This window comes from Tachypleus tridentatus, chromosome 11 (genome assembly GCF_004210375.1).
Source record: "Tachypleus tridentatus isolate NWPU-2018 chromosome 11, ASM421037v1, whole genome shotgun sequence".
Taxonomy (NCBI): domain Eukaryota; kingdom Metazoa; phylum Arthropoda; class Merostomata; order Xiphosura; family Limulidae; genus Tachypleus; species Tachypleus tridentatus.
Window position 1 is genome coordinate 89,676,252 of NC_134835.1, and position 18,020 is coordinate 89,694,271.

Sequence of the window (18,020 nt, forward strand, 5' to 3'; positions counted from 1 at the left end):
TCAGCAGATAATGCTACTTTCTGGTTGTTTGTTTCACGCTTCCATATTCTGCAAATTGTGGAACATTTTTTATGCATTTATGAAAATACTTGAGTTTCTTTATCTCTGCAATATTCACAGAATTTTTAAGTCTAGATTTTGATTACTCCTTTCCTTCAAATGAGTACTTTTCACATGCAAAAAAAAAATTTAGATGTATATATTCAATGAATAAGTTAAACATCAAAATTGAGCAATATACTTTATTTCTGTAAAGACTTAAAATAGTGTACAATCGGAATATAATACAATTCAAGATGCTTTCACTATGTTAATTTAATTTTAAAATTTATTTAGCAATTCACAATTGCCAAACTAGATGGACATAAATGTTCAGATACACAAAAATCAGGAAAGGGAAATCGACAGTGTATCCAGAGGCATTTTTGCACTCAACTAAACTGAATAGACTTTTCATTATCAGGATGACCACAGAATCCTATTTTGAAAAGCAAACCATACCAATTTATTCAATACAGGATATGGCATGGTAGACAGCTGTCCCCTTATGCTTTACCAGATAGTCCATGGTTGAGTACAGTTCAGGATGGGTAAACTTAACAAGCAAACCTATCGCAAGGATAAATCTACAAGCAATCTTGTGGAGCATTTCATCTTCACAGTGTGCATAAAATGGCCATGAAACTATAATGGTTAACTTACGGTGGCCTTACCATGCGGTTTTTACTAACTTAAGTATATCTGGACAGGCACTACTCATCACAGAGCATGATTCGTAACAAAAAAGGTAACTTACCCAGTCACAGTCTCATAAAAAAATGAATGATGGTAACAGGTAGATGATGGTACTCTGACAAGGAAAACACAGCTACCCAAAATAAAGAATGGGAAGGGAACCTATGAGTAGTACTCACAGTGCTCGACAGATGAAGTACCTCTATCAAATGGCAGTTTGAATATTCAGAGAAAATAGAAAGAATCAATGATGGGAAGAAGGATACAAGAAATAATAGACCAATTGAATCACAAACTCAATGGGTCAGGAATGAAAGAAAAAAATTACAGACAAAGCAGTGAGGTAAAGGAAGGAAATTGTGGGACATGAATTCAACAGGTAAATGTTGAAGCAACCCAAGCAATATCACCTATGACATTAGTTAATGTAAAGAGCAAACCTACCTTAAAAATATGTTTAAAATGACGTCGTCGTTCTTGGTTGTAACGATGGCATGATAATAAAATGTGTACGATTGTTACCTGAGTGCAACACAGACCACACATTGGCGCATCAGTACCAGATAAAAGGAAGTGGCAAGTTAAAAAACTGTGACCAATGTGTAGCCTAGCCAAAATAACTTCCTCCCTTCGATCTTTACAGAAACAAGATGGCCATAGAGCTAAAGAAGGCTTGATTTGAAAAAGCTTATTATTTTGTTGCTCACTCCAGGTTGACTGCCAACTGGTGTATAGTCGGGTTTTGATAACTAGACCATAGTCCATGTATGGAACAGGTATGGTGGTGATAGAGCCAGAGCAGACGGACTTTGCCGCTATGTCAGCTAGCTCATTTCCACGAACACCAACGTGACCTGTTATCCAAAAAAAACAAACTGGACAGAGATAGATGATAGACAGAGATGGACCAGTTTGTTTTGGATATTGATAAAAATAGGATGGTAACTAACATGGAATGATGTCAGGGCCAATAGACAACTGAGTGAGTTGGTATAGATCGTACAATTCGTATATTGCATAGTTTTAATATGATTCAGGGCAAGAGAAATGGCATACAATTCAGCAGTGAATACAGAAACTGTAGAAAGAATTCTGTGTGCTACAACCGAACTGTAACAAACCATGGTAGAGCCTACGGAGTCACCTGATTTTGAACCATCTGTATATATGAGAATGGATGGATCGTTTGAAAGATGTTCAGCAAATAAAGAGTGATATTTCCAATCAGGAGTATCTGCCTTCCTCAGATGACTCAAAAATAGGTCACAGTTGGGGATAGTAATTATCCATTGTGGAAGAGGCCGATCTGTGGATACTGCTATGCTATTCAAAGATAAATCCATTTTTTCTGATTGTGCCGGGATTCAAAGGCTAAAAGGAACAATGGCAGGTTTTCTATTATAAAAAAGTGTGGCGCACTGAGGATGGAAAACATAACCCCAAGCAGGATGCTGTGGTAAAGGATGAAGTTTGGAAGTATACATAAGAGACAGTTGCAAACTGTCCCATGAAGGGGGTTCATGGGTCTCCACATACAAGCTTTGGGCTGGAGAAGTACAAAAGGGCCCAGTGCAAAGCCAAAGCCCTTAATGGTGGATAGGATCCAACATTTTCAGTTCTGAGGTTCTGGCAGAACCATAAACCAAAGATCCATAGTCATGTTTAGATCAGATAAAGGGCACGATAAGTTTTAAGCATGGAGTATCGATCCACTCCCCAAGAGGAGGAAGAGAGGACATGGAGGATGTTCAGTTGTCTTATACATTTGACACGAAGTTGCTTGATATGGGAGATAAAGTTTAATTTACAGTAAAATATAAGACCTAAGAACTTTGCCTCAGGGACGACAGGAAGTACAGCATCATCAATACGAAGTTCTAGATTTGGATGAATACCCTGTTGGGAGCAGAAATGGACACAAACAGTTTTAGACAGAAAAAGTTGAAAACCATTTGCTGTGGTCCACTTAAGTATATAATTGATTGCAGTTTTAGTCATGTTTGATGACCGACACGAGATGTGAAAGTCATCAACGAAAAGACCATTTGCAACTGTAGGGGTAGCTGTTCACTGATGGCATTAATCTTTATAATGAAAAGTGTGACACTCAGAACACAACCCTGAGAACCTCCAAGTTTCTGTGGGAAGAAAATGGGAAAGTGTTGAGCCCACACGGATCTGGAATCGGTGGCTCATTAAAAAATGCTTAATAAAAAGTGGCAAATTGCCACGCAATCCATACGAGTGAAGGTCTCGTAAGATGCCATATCTCCATGTTGTATCATACGTTTTCTCTAAATAAAAAAAAATAGAAACAAGATGTTGTCGCTTCAAAAGGCTTCCCTGACTGATGTTTCAAGGTGAATTAAGTAGTCTATCGTGGAGCGTTGTCTTTGGAACCCATACTGAGCGGGTGAGAGAAAGTTGTTTAATTCAAGGAACCAAACAAGAACAACATTAATCATCCTCTCTAAGATCTTACTGAGACTACTTGTCAAAGAAATTGGACGATAATTCAAAGGAATCTTTGGATCCTTCCCAGGTTTAAGAATAGCGAGAACAATAGCCTGGCACTAAGCATCAGGAAATACATTCTCCTGTCATATCTGGTTAAAGACAGCCAGGAGAATAGTAAAATAGGCAGAAAAAGGTGGTATAGCATCTCATAATGTACATCATCAGGTCCAACTGATGCATTGCCAGATAGATAAAACACAAGTTTGAGTTCCACCAGTGTAAGAGGGCGATTGTAGTCACAGGAATGATTGGTTGAAAAGGAAAGAAGCAGATGTTCAACTCGTGTTTTAATAGCTAAGAAGGAAGGGGATGAGTTTGAAGAGCTAGATACATAAGAGAAACATTCACCAAGAATATTGGCAATGTTCTGAGCATCAGCAACTTCATGGCTATTGAATATTAAGATAGAGAGAGGGGCAGAAGTATACCGTCTACTCAACTTCCGGATCTTGTCACATATGACTTTTTAACTGGTGGTTAAAGAAATGCTGAAGGTGTATTTAATCCAAGATTCATTCTGGCTTTGACATCTAACTCGCCAAGCATGTGCATGGGCTTGCTGAAAGGCAATCCAGTTTGAAACCATGGGGTAGCTACGAAATTTATCCCACGCACGTTTCTGAGCTTTTTGTGTTATATAACAAGCAAAATTTCACCACGGGTATGGATGCTGTGGGAAAGATGTCGTGGTTTTGGGGATGCACTGAGCAGCTGCTTGGAAAATACAGTTAGTTATTGCTGCTACACAATCATCTATCAATGATTTACATATGATGGCAGGATCAAGTTTTGAGAGAGCAATGAAAGAGGGCCAGTTGGCCTGGTCCAACTTCCACCAAGGCACATGGGTTGGGTGGCACTGACTACGGCCAATCTCTCTTAATATGATAGGAAAATGATCACTATCCCGTGGATTGATGTCAACCTCCCAAGAAAAGCAAGTGAAAAGCGAAGGGGAGCAGATAGAAAGATCGATAGCAGTACATTTACTGACTGGGTGTATGAAAATAAGTGTAAGATCCAGTACTGAAGAGAGACAGATTGTGATTCAAGAGCATATGCTCTATAGCACGACCCCTGACATCAATACTAGAACCACCCCAGAGGGGATTATGCCCATTAAGATCCCCCAAAATTAAAAAGGGCATCAAGGTCTGATTGATTATATTTTTTCCAAGGGTAAGGTACAGAGAGCAAATAGTGATGGTACAATCCAAGGAGATACGGATGGCTACAGCCTCCAAGAGCGTATTCAATGACAAGGAGTGGGTGGGTACATGCTGATCAACAAGCAGTGCTACTCCCCTATGTCCTTGTCCTACATATGACCTGTCATTTTGGTAAAAGGAGTATTGTCGAATTGTAATTGTATAGTAGGTTTTAAAAATGTTTTCTGCAAAGAAAGGCATTTGGAATGATAAAAGTCAATCAAATACTTGATGTCATTCACAATGGGATTGAAAACCTTGACAGTTCCATTGGATTAACGTGGCCATGTTTATTTATTTTGGAGGTGAATATAGCAAAGAGACCTTCTGCTTGCGACTGCACTTTTTTTCCTCTACTGGATGCGGGTCTGTCAACTTCTATTGATCCTGCTTTTAATCAAGTAGGCACGTCTGTGTTTGTAGTACGTATACATTCCAGTGATTGAGGACATGAACGAATGGTTTGTTTAATTTTTGGGATGTCAAGAGAGGAAGACCCCATGGAAACATCTGAGCTTGAACATGGTAAAGTTGGGCAATAGCTTGAAGATGTGGTAGGGACAGATATAGAACTAGATACTGATTCATTAACTTTTTTCATTTTGGAGGGTACTAGCTTAAGATATGCTGTTAAGGATTCTGTAGGACACACGGAAAGGTCTGCCTGGACTCCTACTGTAGTAATAAAATGGATTACAGCAGCATAAGTCCGAGATGGAATTGGGAATAGTAATTTACGAGCCTCTGGGTAAGTAATGAAATGAATTACAGCAGCATAAATCCGAGATGGAATTGGGAATAGTAATTTCCGAGCCTCTGGGTAAATAATATTGTGAACTGTCTTTAGACGTTATACTTCTTTCTCTTCTACCCATTTAGGGCAAGGAGTAAAATAGGAAGGATGTGGACAATTACAGTTGATACAATGCAGTTCTAGTTGGCATTCAAAAGCATCATGTTCTTTACCACCAAAATGGGCATATGTCAAGGAACCACGGCAAGATGTTTTCGAATGACCAAATCATTGAGAAATGAAACATATAACAAGGTTAAGAATATAAGATCGTACCTTAAAATTCGGATATCCTGCCTTGATTGTGGTGGGAGGACGTGATGTTGTAAATGTTAATCTCAGAACATTTGTCGGCTCCATAATCCCGTCTTTACGAGTAAAAATTAGATGCACGGCTGTAACACCTTGGCTGGCAAAACCTGCGAGGATCTCTTACTCAGAAATGGTCTTTAAATCCCTCTCAACTATAACTCCTCTGAAAAAATTCGAAGTAGAATGAGGAGTAACCACAATGGATATATCCCCAATGACCTTTGATTTCAAGAGGAGTTTGGAATGTTGTAATGAAGATGTTTCCACTAAAGTGTCCCCAGACCGTTGCTTTATTACCGATTTAGGAGAGCCAGCAAGCCCTTCCAAACCCACCTGAATAAAAAAAGTGAGAAATCTGCCCTAAGAGTTTTTCAGTTGAAGAATCTATAATTAAAAATCGTGGGTCAGATTCAAGTTGTGAGTTTGACTGTACAGAGTCATCAATGCGTGGTCATTTGCCAGTAGTCGGATTTTCTTCTATGCTATTATGCTTGTTTATTTTTGTTTCTGAGAGGTATTCATAATAAAAAAAAAAGAATATTTCGGTGGCCACTGATCCCACCCACCATGGAGCCCTACGAGGGGACGAACTACAGTGCCATATAAGGTCACTTGCAGCGACGCCAAGGTTTCATGAGCACTATACCCGAACACCCATTGTGGATGTCCTACGCTGCCACTCAGTTGACCATGGCCCAAATGGACTAGCCTACTGATCTTGGATCTTGGGGGGTGAGACTCAAGGCCAAAGTGGTGTGTTGGAGTTGGATTCCTCAACCACCAGGATCCTCTCCTCCCATTCACAGGTCACCATGCACAGCAAACATGCAGATAAATATTTAGATCACAGAGGAGGTAAATTAAAAGTACAGAACCTTCTCTGGGAGGTCTCGTCACCACGTACAGGAATCCACATTGAGGGGTAAACTAAAAAAAACAAAAAAAAACAGACATTGTTAAGCCTAATTGAACAGTGCAAGGCAAAGGATATTATTAAGCTCTAAAATAAAAATCTTAACCTAACAATAAGTATAATAACTAAAATGAAATGAATGTGAATTTACAAAATGAAATAAGTGTATGAACAATAATCTATGTATAAGATGTGATTTATGGGAGAAAAACAGTATAGTTAAATGAATGATTAATATCTCAGTCAGACAAATTACCAATAATCCTAAAATGACAAGAAACCTTAGTATCAGTGGTATAAGAAAAAGAATAGAAATATGCCTAATTTCTAACCTGAGCAGGTCTATATTTGAATATTGACTAAATTAGTGAAACTTATAAAATCTCAAATAACTATAATTAATAATATTAAAAGTATTCAAAATACATGGTTCCCCAAAACTATGGGCAAGGCCCAGTGAATATTACCTCCTTGGATGATCAATCTCCCAACAAAGTAAAGCTAAAAATCTTCTCATGGAGCTCCATAACCTGAAGCCAGGATAAATGTATGAATAGGACATATAATTTCCAAAATGGTAACATAGAATTCATAATTCAAAGTCAATAACCAAACACAGCTGTGTTGGCAGAAACAAAGAAAAAGTTTTTGTAATGAAGTAACAAGTTCTGTAACTAGACAGAAAGAAAAAATAATACCACTCTGGAATAACAAATATTACTATTATATAATAAAGAGTAAACTTATTTTTAAAAAATTAATAAAAAAATATGGAAAAATTAAAATAAAACACTTAAAGAAAGCACAAACTCTACGGCAGACACAAAGTGAATATACCTTTCTGTGTGCAGATGTGTTTATTGTCTCAAAGATCTAGCTTAAATGGATTAGCAATTGTACAAATAATTTGAAATTGGCAACCATTTTCATTGTACCACTTCATTACTATGAGTGAGCATTAAACTGTGCAAAGAAGTTAATTGCTAATAGATCAATATCAAACAAAAATGACATCTAATTCAACTCGTAATGTGAATACCTTTGTATTAGATGTAATGTTTGTGTGCTACGGGTCAAAATCAGTGAAGAAGAGTATACCACATCATATTTAAACATGGCATTGCTAGGGTACCTCTGCTAATAGAAAATTAAACAGTACATATGTGTGTGTGTGTGTGTATATATATATATATGTACGAAAAGTAAAAATGAACTAATTACAAACTTGATACAGAAATTAAAGCTTCACATGATGATATTAAGGTCATTTATTTGCAGTTACATGTTTCATGCTTCACTGATCACACTGCATTATAAAATGGCAGGAAAATACAAAACGTTACTATATTCAACTGTTGATAAGAACGTCAAAGTCACGTGATTTGTAAAATTTTCATTCATAAAATTATTCATACCACTATTTTAGAGGAATTTCATTTAATTCCAGCTTATATTTATGGATAAAATGTTTCTCCATAGTTTTTCTGGTTTGCTCACAGTCTTTTCCAACCTTATAGAAAGGTATCACACTGAATTTTGGGTGTTTTTCCTTCATACATTGGTCTAAATGTTTACTCAGTCTGATTTGTTGCAATTCTGGGTGATTTATCTGTTGTCTGTGGATAGTCATTCTATTCTTTTATTGGTCCCTGGTCTGCCCAATATAATCTGATCCACAATCTGCACATTTTATACAGTATATTAAATTTTTTGATATACAGTCCATCTCGGTGTTGATATGAAAAGTTTCTCCTGAACTTCTGAATTTAAAGTCTTTGCTTTCCTGAATGACTTCACATGTTTAAAAATGTGGGTGACCACATTGTTTGGCCCCGTTTTCCTTGGTTGACTGCTTAAACTCTGAATTTGTAAGAATTCTTTTCAAATTAAGGGCTTATCTCTGGCTTTTAACCCAAGTTGCATTAGCCAGATTTTGTAGACTTTATTTTTCTGATCCATGGAGTATTTCCATTGATGCTTGGATTATTTTGTAAATATCTGGATTATTTAGATTTTGTGTTTGTACAAATGTAATTTTTTTGTCATTGTTTTCTCTTTGTTTAACTGTCCTCAGGGTTTCCACTGGTTTATTTTTGGCCCGATCTATTCCCATCTGAAATAAAGTTATTGGGTAGTTTCTTTGTTGAAGGCAACTAACAATTCTTGCAATCTTTCTTCTTTTATTTTGGGATCTGAGACTATGGTACATATTTGGTACATATGGTACACGTTTTCGAACACTGCAAGTCAAATAAACACAACATAACCATAGAAAACACTAAAATACTAAATAAAGGAACAAACATAAACAAATGCAAAATTAAAGAAGCCTTACTTATACAACAACTTAAACCCAAAATAAACCAATAAGTTTACCTCTTTCTTTGTGAACCTGACGATGACCGAAGAAGATCGAAATGTTGTTCGCTCTTCTATGTAAAATATTTTCTCAACCTAAACGAGCCGTTTTTGCATATAAATGTGCCAGGCCATTTTGAAAGGAATGTTAGTCTCTGTGTGTCTTGGATGACAAGATGTAAAGTCCAAATACTGAAATGAGTCTGTATATGTATGTATGTTTATGTTTATAATAAATAATACAATAGAGTGTCTTGCAAATACCATAACCAAAAGGAACTTGTCTGTCTTCAAGTTCTGAATACCATACACTTCACTGAATTCAAAACTCTGACAGCAGTTCTCTTTTAAACTCTGATCTTGATGTTTGATTTCCAAGAAAGATCCAACAAGTGTTCATCTTCCACAGAAGAAACAGCAGTCTGATCATTATTTATAACTTACAACAACTCCTAAATAAAGAATACATTTTCCAGTTTTAACTTACAAGTCATATAAAATGGTTTTATTAAATTTTTCTACTTATTTTATACATATTGCTCCTACATGTACAGCTGAATTTTTAAGGTCTACAGCATTGAGTTCATTCCAAGATCTACAAACTCTTCCTTTTCATAATTATAAAACCTTTCAGGGGACTACTTGAAGAAAGATCATAGACCATAGTTTGGAAACCTCTATTATAAAACACAGAATAAATGTTTCAAGCTCCTATTTTCAAATAAAACTTTACTGAATTCCAAATTATACAATAATTTGTTCACAAGGAAAAGCTTGCTAGTAAACAAAATTTTTAAATTCAGAGTTAGCATAAAAAAACAAAACAAGCGTTAAATTTATTACACAAAACATTTTTTGTGAAAAGAGAGAGTAGATTAAGTATGACTGAACTGGATCTCTATTTTTCAATCTAATTTTTTTTAATGTTAAACTAAATTACAAATTGAAACATACTCATTTACTGAAAATGTATTTACAAGAAAGCAAAGTAAAAAAAACAAGGAAAAGATAATTAGTTGAAACCAAATAAAAGACACAAAATCTATATATGTATTAACAGCAAGTTCATTACTTAGTGTTTGAACAGGAAAAGGATAAAAAAAACTTCATAGAAACAGAATGGGGATGAAACCTGTACATACATTACAAATGCTTTTAAAGCCATCATTTTTACAAACATAATTTAAATTTTACCAGAAATAAAAGAAAATATACATAACACAGTTAAATGCGTATACTAGTAGAACTCTGCAGAAACAAATTTTACTGCTACAGAGATAGAATGTCTGGCTGTAGAAAAGTTTAAAATTCATCTAGGTGGAGAAGAATTTAGAGAAATATTGAGCATGCTCCCTTGAAATAGTTACAGAAAGCTCAGAAGTTAACTGGTAGCCTAATGCATTAATTGTTAAAGTTAAAAGAACTTAACATATGAAATACTTCACAGAAAAGGGAAAAACGAACCAATTACTAGATACTCTATCTGGACATTCTACTGATTCACAAGAATCTGCAGATCTGGATGTCAGAAATTTATCACCTAAACTTTTTGGCATTGTCATTATTCAAGAACATTTGATTACTTAATAAGTTACATGTAATCAGTATAAGCATGTTTGCTCCACTTTACAAACTTGTCAGTTATCAGATGATTCTCCTATAGTTACAGAGACTGTAAATAAATCCAAGCACTATGTTCTTTATGACACAAAATGGGTTTACTAATTGTTTTTGTTGCTAAGTCATAAAATCTGTATTCTAATTATTTGAAATTTTAATTTTTGACTTATTTTCTTATATTTTAATAAATTATTTTTTGTTTGACCCTAGTTATAGCAGTATTTTATTTAGACTGTAATAACACTTTAAATTCAAAACAATACAAATAAAGTTCAATTGGTAAAAATACTTTCAAAATGTTTTGAAAGTAATGAAAAAATAATAAAAATTATAAATCACTTCAAAATATTTTTAACCAAACACCAAACCCACCTTCATCAGCTTCCTACATCACTGTGGATGTAGCAGTTTTACTATTCCTTGTATCCATGGTCATTACATTTTTTCACAGCTCCAATCTTTAGTTTTACAACAGCTCTTTTTAAACAACCAACACATTCATGTTTTGTCTGTATAAAAATCACAATGATAACAAAAAATATATTTAAAATGATCTTTCAAATTTACATTAAAGCTATCTGACAAAATTTACTAAAAAATAAAAGTTGATTCTATACATATTTACTAAACTTTAAATCATTAAAACCATTTTTTTCCTACATTCAAGTACAATAATCTCATTCAGGGATGTTTTGCATAGGATCCACTTGTTTAATATCAGTTAATAATAAAATTAATCTAATGCTAGTTATTATATACCTTAATAAACATCAATTATGAAACATTATAAATCCTAGCCAAACATGGCCCAGTTGTCACATTTCAGACAATTGATCTGCAAGTCCATCATTTGGATCCTGTTTGAACAAACGCAAATTGTGATACATATTTAAGACTGCAAATCTATTACATGGATGACAGTTAAATCCAATTATTTAATCAGACAACAGTTGTCAATAGATGCTAACAACTAACTGCCTTCTCTCTAGACTTATCAGTTCAAAATCAAGGATGCTAACTAATGCAAAGAGCTCTTCAGTAGTTTTATAAGAATATCTTAAAACAAACAAACCATTTTTAATTAAATGCTAATTACTGTTTTAATACATAGTATTAAGAAATGAAAAACATAAAAACTTTGTTGTATTTCTATTGTTATTATACATATACATACTTATATGCTACATACAATTTTCAGCTTGTACTTTTACACTTTATTAAAATAACATCAACCAGTCATCATTCTGACATACAGGCTATCCTAACTTAACATTTAGTTTTTAATACAAACCCAAATCTAAACTTATTGTTTTAACCTTTTCTATCATGGGGTAGACTCTTTTGAATTATTTGGTGAAAATATTGCAAAATTCAGTCCATATAACAGCAAAGAATAACATTCCAAGAGGCTATGTTCATTATGAGAAGTTATAAGCCTAAGTGAACAAACAATTTAACAACATAATTTTCCACTAATAGAACTATTCCTAACTTACAACAATAAATCACTTGCAGATTTCCACTGCTAATTGATGGAATAACTGAACATAGATGAGCATTCTTCTTGAATACCTTTTCTAATGCTGAACTTAAGTCTTGTATTAAACACTCCACCAAATTCATATCCATGACATTTTTTTGTTAAACACATCACTGCATTCTCAATCATTATTAAATAACTTTTCATTAAATATCTCACAGAATTCCTGTTAACTTAATCACTACTTGATTATTCATATTTATAATTAACATACCCTCTTCTCTAGATATAAGACAAAGGTTTTCAGTTATTACATCATCATAGTTAACAACTCCCTCTAACAATAAACTAAATTATAACATTGAAGATATAGCTTACAACAGTGTTATGCAAGAATCCACCTGAAATGAAAATGCAGCTATCTGAACAATAAATATTTATTACCTTCTCCATAGATAATTTTAACAGTTTCTCCATAAATCTGTTATATGAAAGTGTTTATATACTTACACAAATCATAACTGGTTGCCATAGTCATAAATCCACAGCAATTGGTTCTTGAAATTTTAGTATTTGAATCAATTATCTGAGTAATGTAAAATGAAATATATATATATACATATATATATTATCAAGTTCAAATAAAAAAAATTAAAGAAATGCAATATATTATCCTTATATAATTTAAGTAGTTGTGCAGAAGAAGGCATGAAATATCAATTGTAACTTATTTTAATAGTACTTGATAGTTTGTTACATGGTAATCATGTTTAAAATATCTAAAGAGCACCATGTAAGTGTACATTTCACAAAATAACTATCTTTACAAAGATAATCTAACTCTATAGTTATTAGCAAAACACTACATATCGTATACACTTTTCTTAAGCACAAAATCTTATAACATTTTATTTTCATTTTACTTTTTACCTATAACAGTCCACTACTATATTCATTTTTTTACCTTACTTATATGCAAGTCAGCTTAATCTTTGACAGTTTATAAAATCCTCATTTTTTACAAAACACAATAACACAGCAAAGAAAAAAAACAGCTGTGAAATGAGAATATTTTTTGTAAGACTAAACATAAAATTATTTGTATATAATGACTCAATAAATAACTTATCATCATACCAAAATAAATTATTTCTAGTAAATAATTCCCCAGACACATGCATTTAGAAGTGTACTTACCAGTATATAAAATTTCCAAATATAACTAAAAGTAATAATAGTAATTCTATTTTAACAATTTTCTGTCAGATGTGTTTTAGAATTTTGTTACATTCACTTGATGTAATTCACAAAGAAAAATGTAAAAAATTTCAACTTAAATTTCTTCACAGTTCTAAGAAATCTCATTGGTGAACACCACACTTACTGATTTGCTGTAGACGTTTTCCTCTCCATCCTAAAACCAAGTTTAAATTTTCTATGATTCTCAAGGTTTTCTTGTTTCTTACATAATTTTCTGTCTCTTTCTTTGAGTTTACTCATTCAGCCACTTGTTCACACTTCTTATGGCCTTACAGCACATAATGTAAATAACAACTCATAAAAACACCTAAATATGCACATAAAGTAGTTATACAACTGAGTTTAAGTATGTGATGTGAATAACAACTAATGAAGTCACTTAGATGTGCAAATGAAGTAGTTACAGCACTTCATCTAAGCATGTAATTTTATCCTGTTAGTGAAGAACTATTTCCCAAATATCCTGTTGTTTTTTATAATTAGAATATATGCTTGGTGATTTAAAAATATTAAAAAATTAACAAATTTTCAGTTACTTACTTATTAGTTTATATATATATATAGTAATGTAAATATATAGGTGTATTGGACTAAGGATTTTTCTACAGTAGATGTCTGTGACTTGTTAATGATAAATTAAAAAAATAAATGAACAGCACACACTCCATTTGTTTTCAAAATAGTATATATATATGCATAAAGTTAAAGGTATGTTCAAAAGTTTCTTACACTATGAAAGTCATATTTATACCTAAACCCTACACAGTTCTATTTCTCCTGTCAAAAGTCCACTTCAGCCTATTAAATTACTTTAGAATTCAGTTGACAAGCCAAAGTATTTTTCTCTATTTCTATTGCCACACTATCCAAGAATAGTTCACTCATTTTAATATAACAACCATTAGACCTTTCACTCCCACCATGATTAACTTTGCATTTAACTTTTTCTGACCAAACTTTTATTTCCCATCTGCTTTTTTTTTCTTCTGCTTAACAGATTAATATGCATCATAAGATTATTAATATGCAGGCTATTATGTATATATTTTAATAAATCCAACATTATTTCTGAACTTTTTGAGCTATAATGACAGCCTAAAGTTGATTTCATGCATGAGAATTGGCTTTATAGCAGTTCTTGAGATTGTTACACATGCACAACACATTAAAGGCTCTGAGAGTTGAGTCACCTAAAAACTGTGTCTCTATCAACAGTTTGCTAAGAAACAATTTTCTATTAAACCAAACCAATAATAAAATTAAGAAAATCACATCATCTTTGACATTATATAAGTAAAACTTACCATCTATTTAGAAAAGTATTCTGATAATTAAACTTTCACAGAGCCAGCTATCAGATTTGTAAATGCTACAAAAAATCAACAAAACCAATGAAGGCTTTTTGCTTTACAAAAAGATATATGATTGTCAAATTGTTGAAAATTCTTGAGGCATCCCATAAAGTTTGGTAATAACTAAGAGATGTGCACACAGAGAAATGAAATATAAAATAATAGTTAAAAGTATACTGAACTTTCACAGGAATTAACCTCACATAATCAAGATGAAGCCAAGTTACCAATGGCAAAATGTCAACATATTCTAATTATTCTTTTCTATCCTGTTTTGTTTTTGTTGTTAATAATAAAAACCATAGCAATGGTCAACTGTGCTCTGTCTTTCTGAGCCTTCCAGTTCCACTGTTACAAGTTGTTATGGTAAGAGTTTTTTGTTAAGTTAGGATTAAAGACAACTAAAATAAAAACCACAGTTATTTTCTGTCTCAATTTGTACACTGACAGGTTATACATAATTTCTAACTACACCTTGTATTGAAAAAAATGTTAGGAAAATATTCAGTAAAACTACGTTCTTGTGAAATATTTCAATTTTCATGGTTTTCGATATTCTTTCATGTGAGCTTCCCTGCCATCGTAGGTAGTGTGACATGGCAAAGTCTAAAAGAGATTTAGATTGTTTATAATCCTGGACAAATTTAGTTCTTTGTCTCTCTTGTTTGTCTTTAATCCATGCTTATCAACTCTGAAGTTTCACTGTTGTCTCATATATCATTTACACTACAGAAGCTCATGGAAAGTGAAAAACAATAATGATAAGGCATAACATACCATCCTGAAAATCTATTATATTTATGAACTTTTACTGTTATTGTTTACACCAGTGACACTCACTGAAAGTGACAGAGAGAAAGAACAGGATATCATTACCATCTAAAGTAAAGTTTAGATGTAAAGTTGATGTTTATACCAGAGAAACTCAATGGAAATGAAATAGAGAAACAATACAACATCAACTACATGTCATTTTGAAATGCATTATTTTTAATCAATTTTTTTATTTGCACACTCTTCATGCAAGTTCTCAGAACTTTTTTATGATCCAGTTCACTTGTAAGTACCACAGCAACTAACATATTAAAATAACATTTGAAAGTTGAATATTTACACTTTCATAAAAGTATTAAATTTAAAATAACTTAAGATGCAGTTGTTAAAATTATTGTTATTGTTTATTGAAATTTCTTGCAAAGCAACACAAAGGATATCCACCTTAGTCGCTCTTACTTTTGAAGTGATAGGCAAGAGGGAAGGCAGGTTGTCTAATACCACTTATTCCCAACTTGTGAGTTATTCTAATCGAAAAGTGAGGTTTGACTATCACTCTTATAATGTACCCATGATCACAAAATGAGAAGTTTTTTGGGTGGTAATGTGACGGGAACCATGAAACATTGGATCTACAATCTGGCTCATTAACCATTAAGCTCAATTGTTGAATACATTGTGTGTTAGAGTTTTCAGTTTTCTATTCAAAAATAGAAAATAATACACATGGTTATATTACTTAAATGTAGGAAGTAAATTAAGCTTTGTTATTGAAAATATACTCTATAGTACGTAAAAATTATATTACATCAAAAGGTTGTGGTTATTGTTTTAAACTGAGGTCTTTTTTACCACCTATTATAACTATATAAGTTTGTTGTTGTTGTTTTCAAGTGTGAAATTCTTGCAGCTCATATCAACTGGTATCTGTCCAACCATAATCATTTCTTTGGCATGGCTGAATATTTTGTGAAATGAATAAAATCTAAATACAAAAATTAACATCTTTAACCATAACATAATATCCTTTGCTTTTACTCATAGATTTTTTTTATTATTTACTTCATTTACAACTCTTGCAAGTCAAACAATAAAACACACACAGAATAAATTTGGAACTCAGTCTTGAACTTCAAATAAAGTATACAATTAGTGTACTCTTATTTTATTCTTTTGGGGGGTTTATTTGTAAACTTAGCTCGTTGGTATGTAATAAATAGCTGATGAGTTTATCCAGCAGTAGTAACTCTTTTATATCAGTTTCTAAGTTGTGAAAAAGGTAAAATGTATATGAAGCTCATGTTAAATATTTTATGAAAATTACTGAATGTATATCTCTATGGTCCTCAGAAAAATAATAAACTGCAATTTTATGATCAACTGAATCACCGTGTCAATCAACAAAGAAAAATATTCGTCTAGCACTAGATATCATTTCGACATTTCAAGATGAATTCTAATTCAACAGCTTTTAAAGTACGTCATAATTATTATTTTTTTATACAATTACCTTATTTTCTTTTCATCTTTGGCATCTTGCAAAACTCTATTGTTTTTAATTTATTTATTTCCTGTTGGTGTTCTTTTTTTAGAGTGCGTGACTTGTGGTAAAGCTCTGGATATCGGAGCTGGTAATTTTATTAGAATCCATGCGAAACCATAAAATATTCCCAGCCTTTTAAGCTGTGAGTGTGTTATAAGAACGACAGCCAAGCCCTTAACGTGTATGGCATTGTAGTATGCTTTTGACTGGTTGCATTTCTCCTCGTTAGCAGATTAAAATTAAGAATGGAAGCAGATGACATTAGTCGTTTTGCCATAAATACGAAACACTAATACAATATTTTGGGAAAGTAAGAAATTATTACAGTATTGAATCCAATATACTTTATATCTTTAGAAAATTTGTATCTACAATACTGCTTTTTGCATGCTTCTTACGTATCAAACAAAGTGTAAAGTATCAGTGTTAATTATAACACAAAATATTTCCGCCCACTTATTATCATTCTTATCAATCCCTAATTTTTAACAAACTGTAACATATCCAGATATATTTTTTCATAACAAGCAGAACCACAATATTTTAATATTTCGTTAAATCCTATTATTTTTCAAAATTGAATTTGGATTCGATCATTTTAGTCCGCTTGTGTGACGTCACTGTTCAGCTTTGTTTTCGCAATATCTTTATTACACTATTAAAATGACGTTGCTATGAGTGTACTTTCTACCAAATAGTCATGTCCAGCCTTAACCAAGTGTACCAGCAGTGTGTGAATGATAACAGAATAATTACTCCAAGACTTTGGTAATATACGTGATATCACACTACAATTATACTTGTCAAATAAGGTTTACCAGTAAGAGGAGCTAACATTTCAATTGTAACATTCTTGTTGACCATCGCTGCCAGGCCCTGCATGGCCTAGCGCGTAAGGCGTGCGACTCGTAATCCGAGGGTCGCGGGTTCGCGCCCGCGTCGCGCTAAACATGCTCGCCCTCCCAGCCGTGGGGGCGTTATAATGTGACGGTCAATCCCACTATTCGTTGGTAAAAGAGTAGCCCAAGAGTTGGCGGTGGGTGGTGATGACTAGCTGCCTTCCCTCTAGTCTTACACTGCTAAATTAGGGACGGCTAGCATAGATAGCCCTCGAGTAGCTTTGTGCGAAATTCCAAAATAAACAAACAAAACCAT

The 18,020-nt window shown here is 33.1% G+C and overlaps 1 long non-coding RNA gene across 4 annotated transcripts; it reads right to left on the bottom strand.

Annotated features, from left to right (window-relative positions):
* Positions 1-228: 228 nt before the first annotated feature.
* Positions 229-17,253, bottom strand: LOC143232732 (uncharacterized). Of its 4 annotated transcripts, XR_013017706.1 has the most exons (6): positions 16,833-17,253; positions 13,321-13,464; positions 12,447-12,522; positions 10,829-10,965; positions 6,946-7,008; positions 229-6,492 (listed from the first exon to the last, which is right to left on the bottom strand). It is a non-coding gene; the product is annotated as an uncharacterized LOC143232732 (long non-coding RNA). The 4 variants fall into 4 exon arrangements; XR_013017708.1 differs by lacking the exons at positions 229-6,492; positions 6,946-7,008 and adding an exon at positions 7,020-8,718; XR_013017709.1 differs by lacking the exons at positions 229-6,492; positions 6,946-7,008 and adding an exon at positions 8,726-9,028.
* Positions 17,254-18,020: the final 767 nt, after the last annotated feature.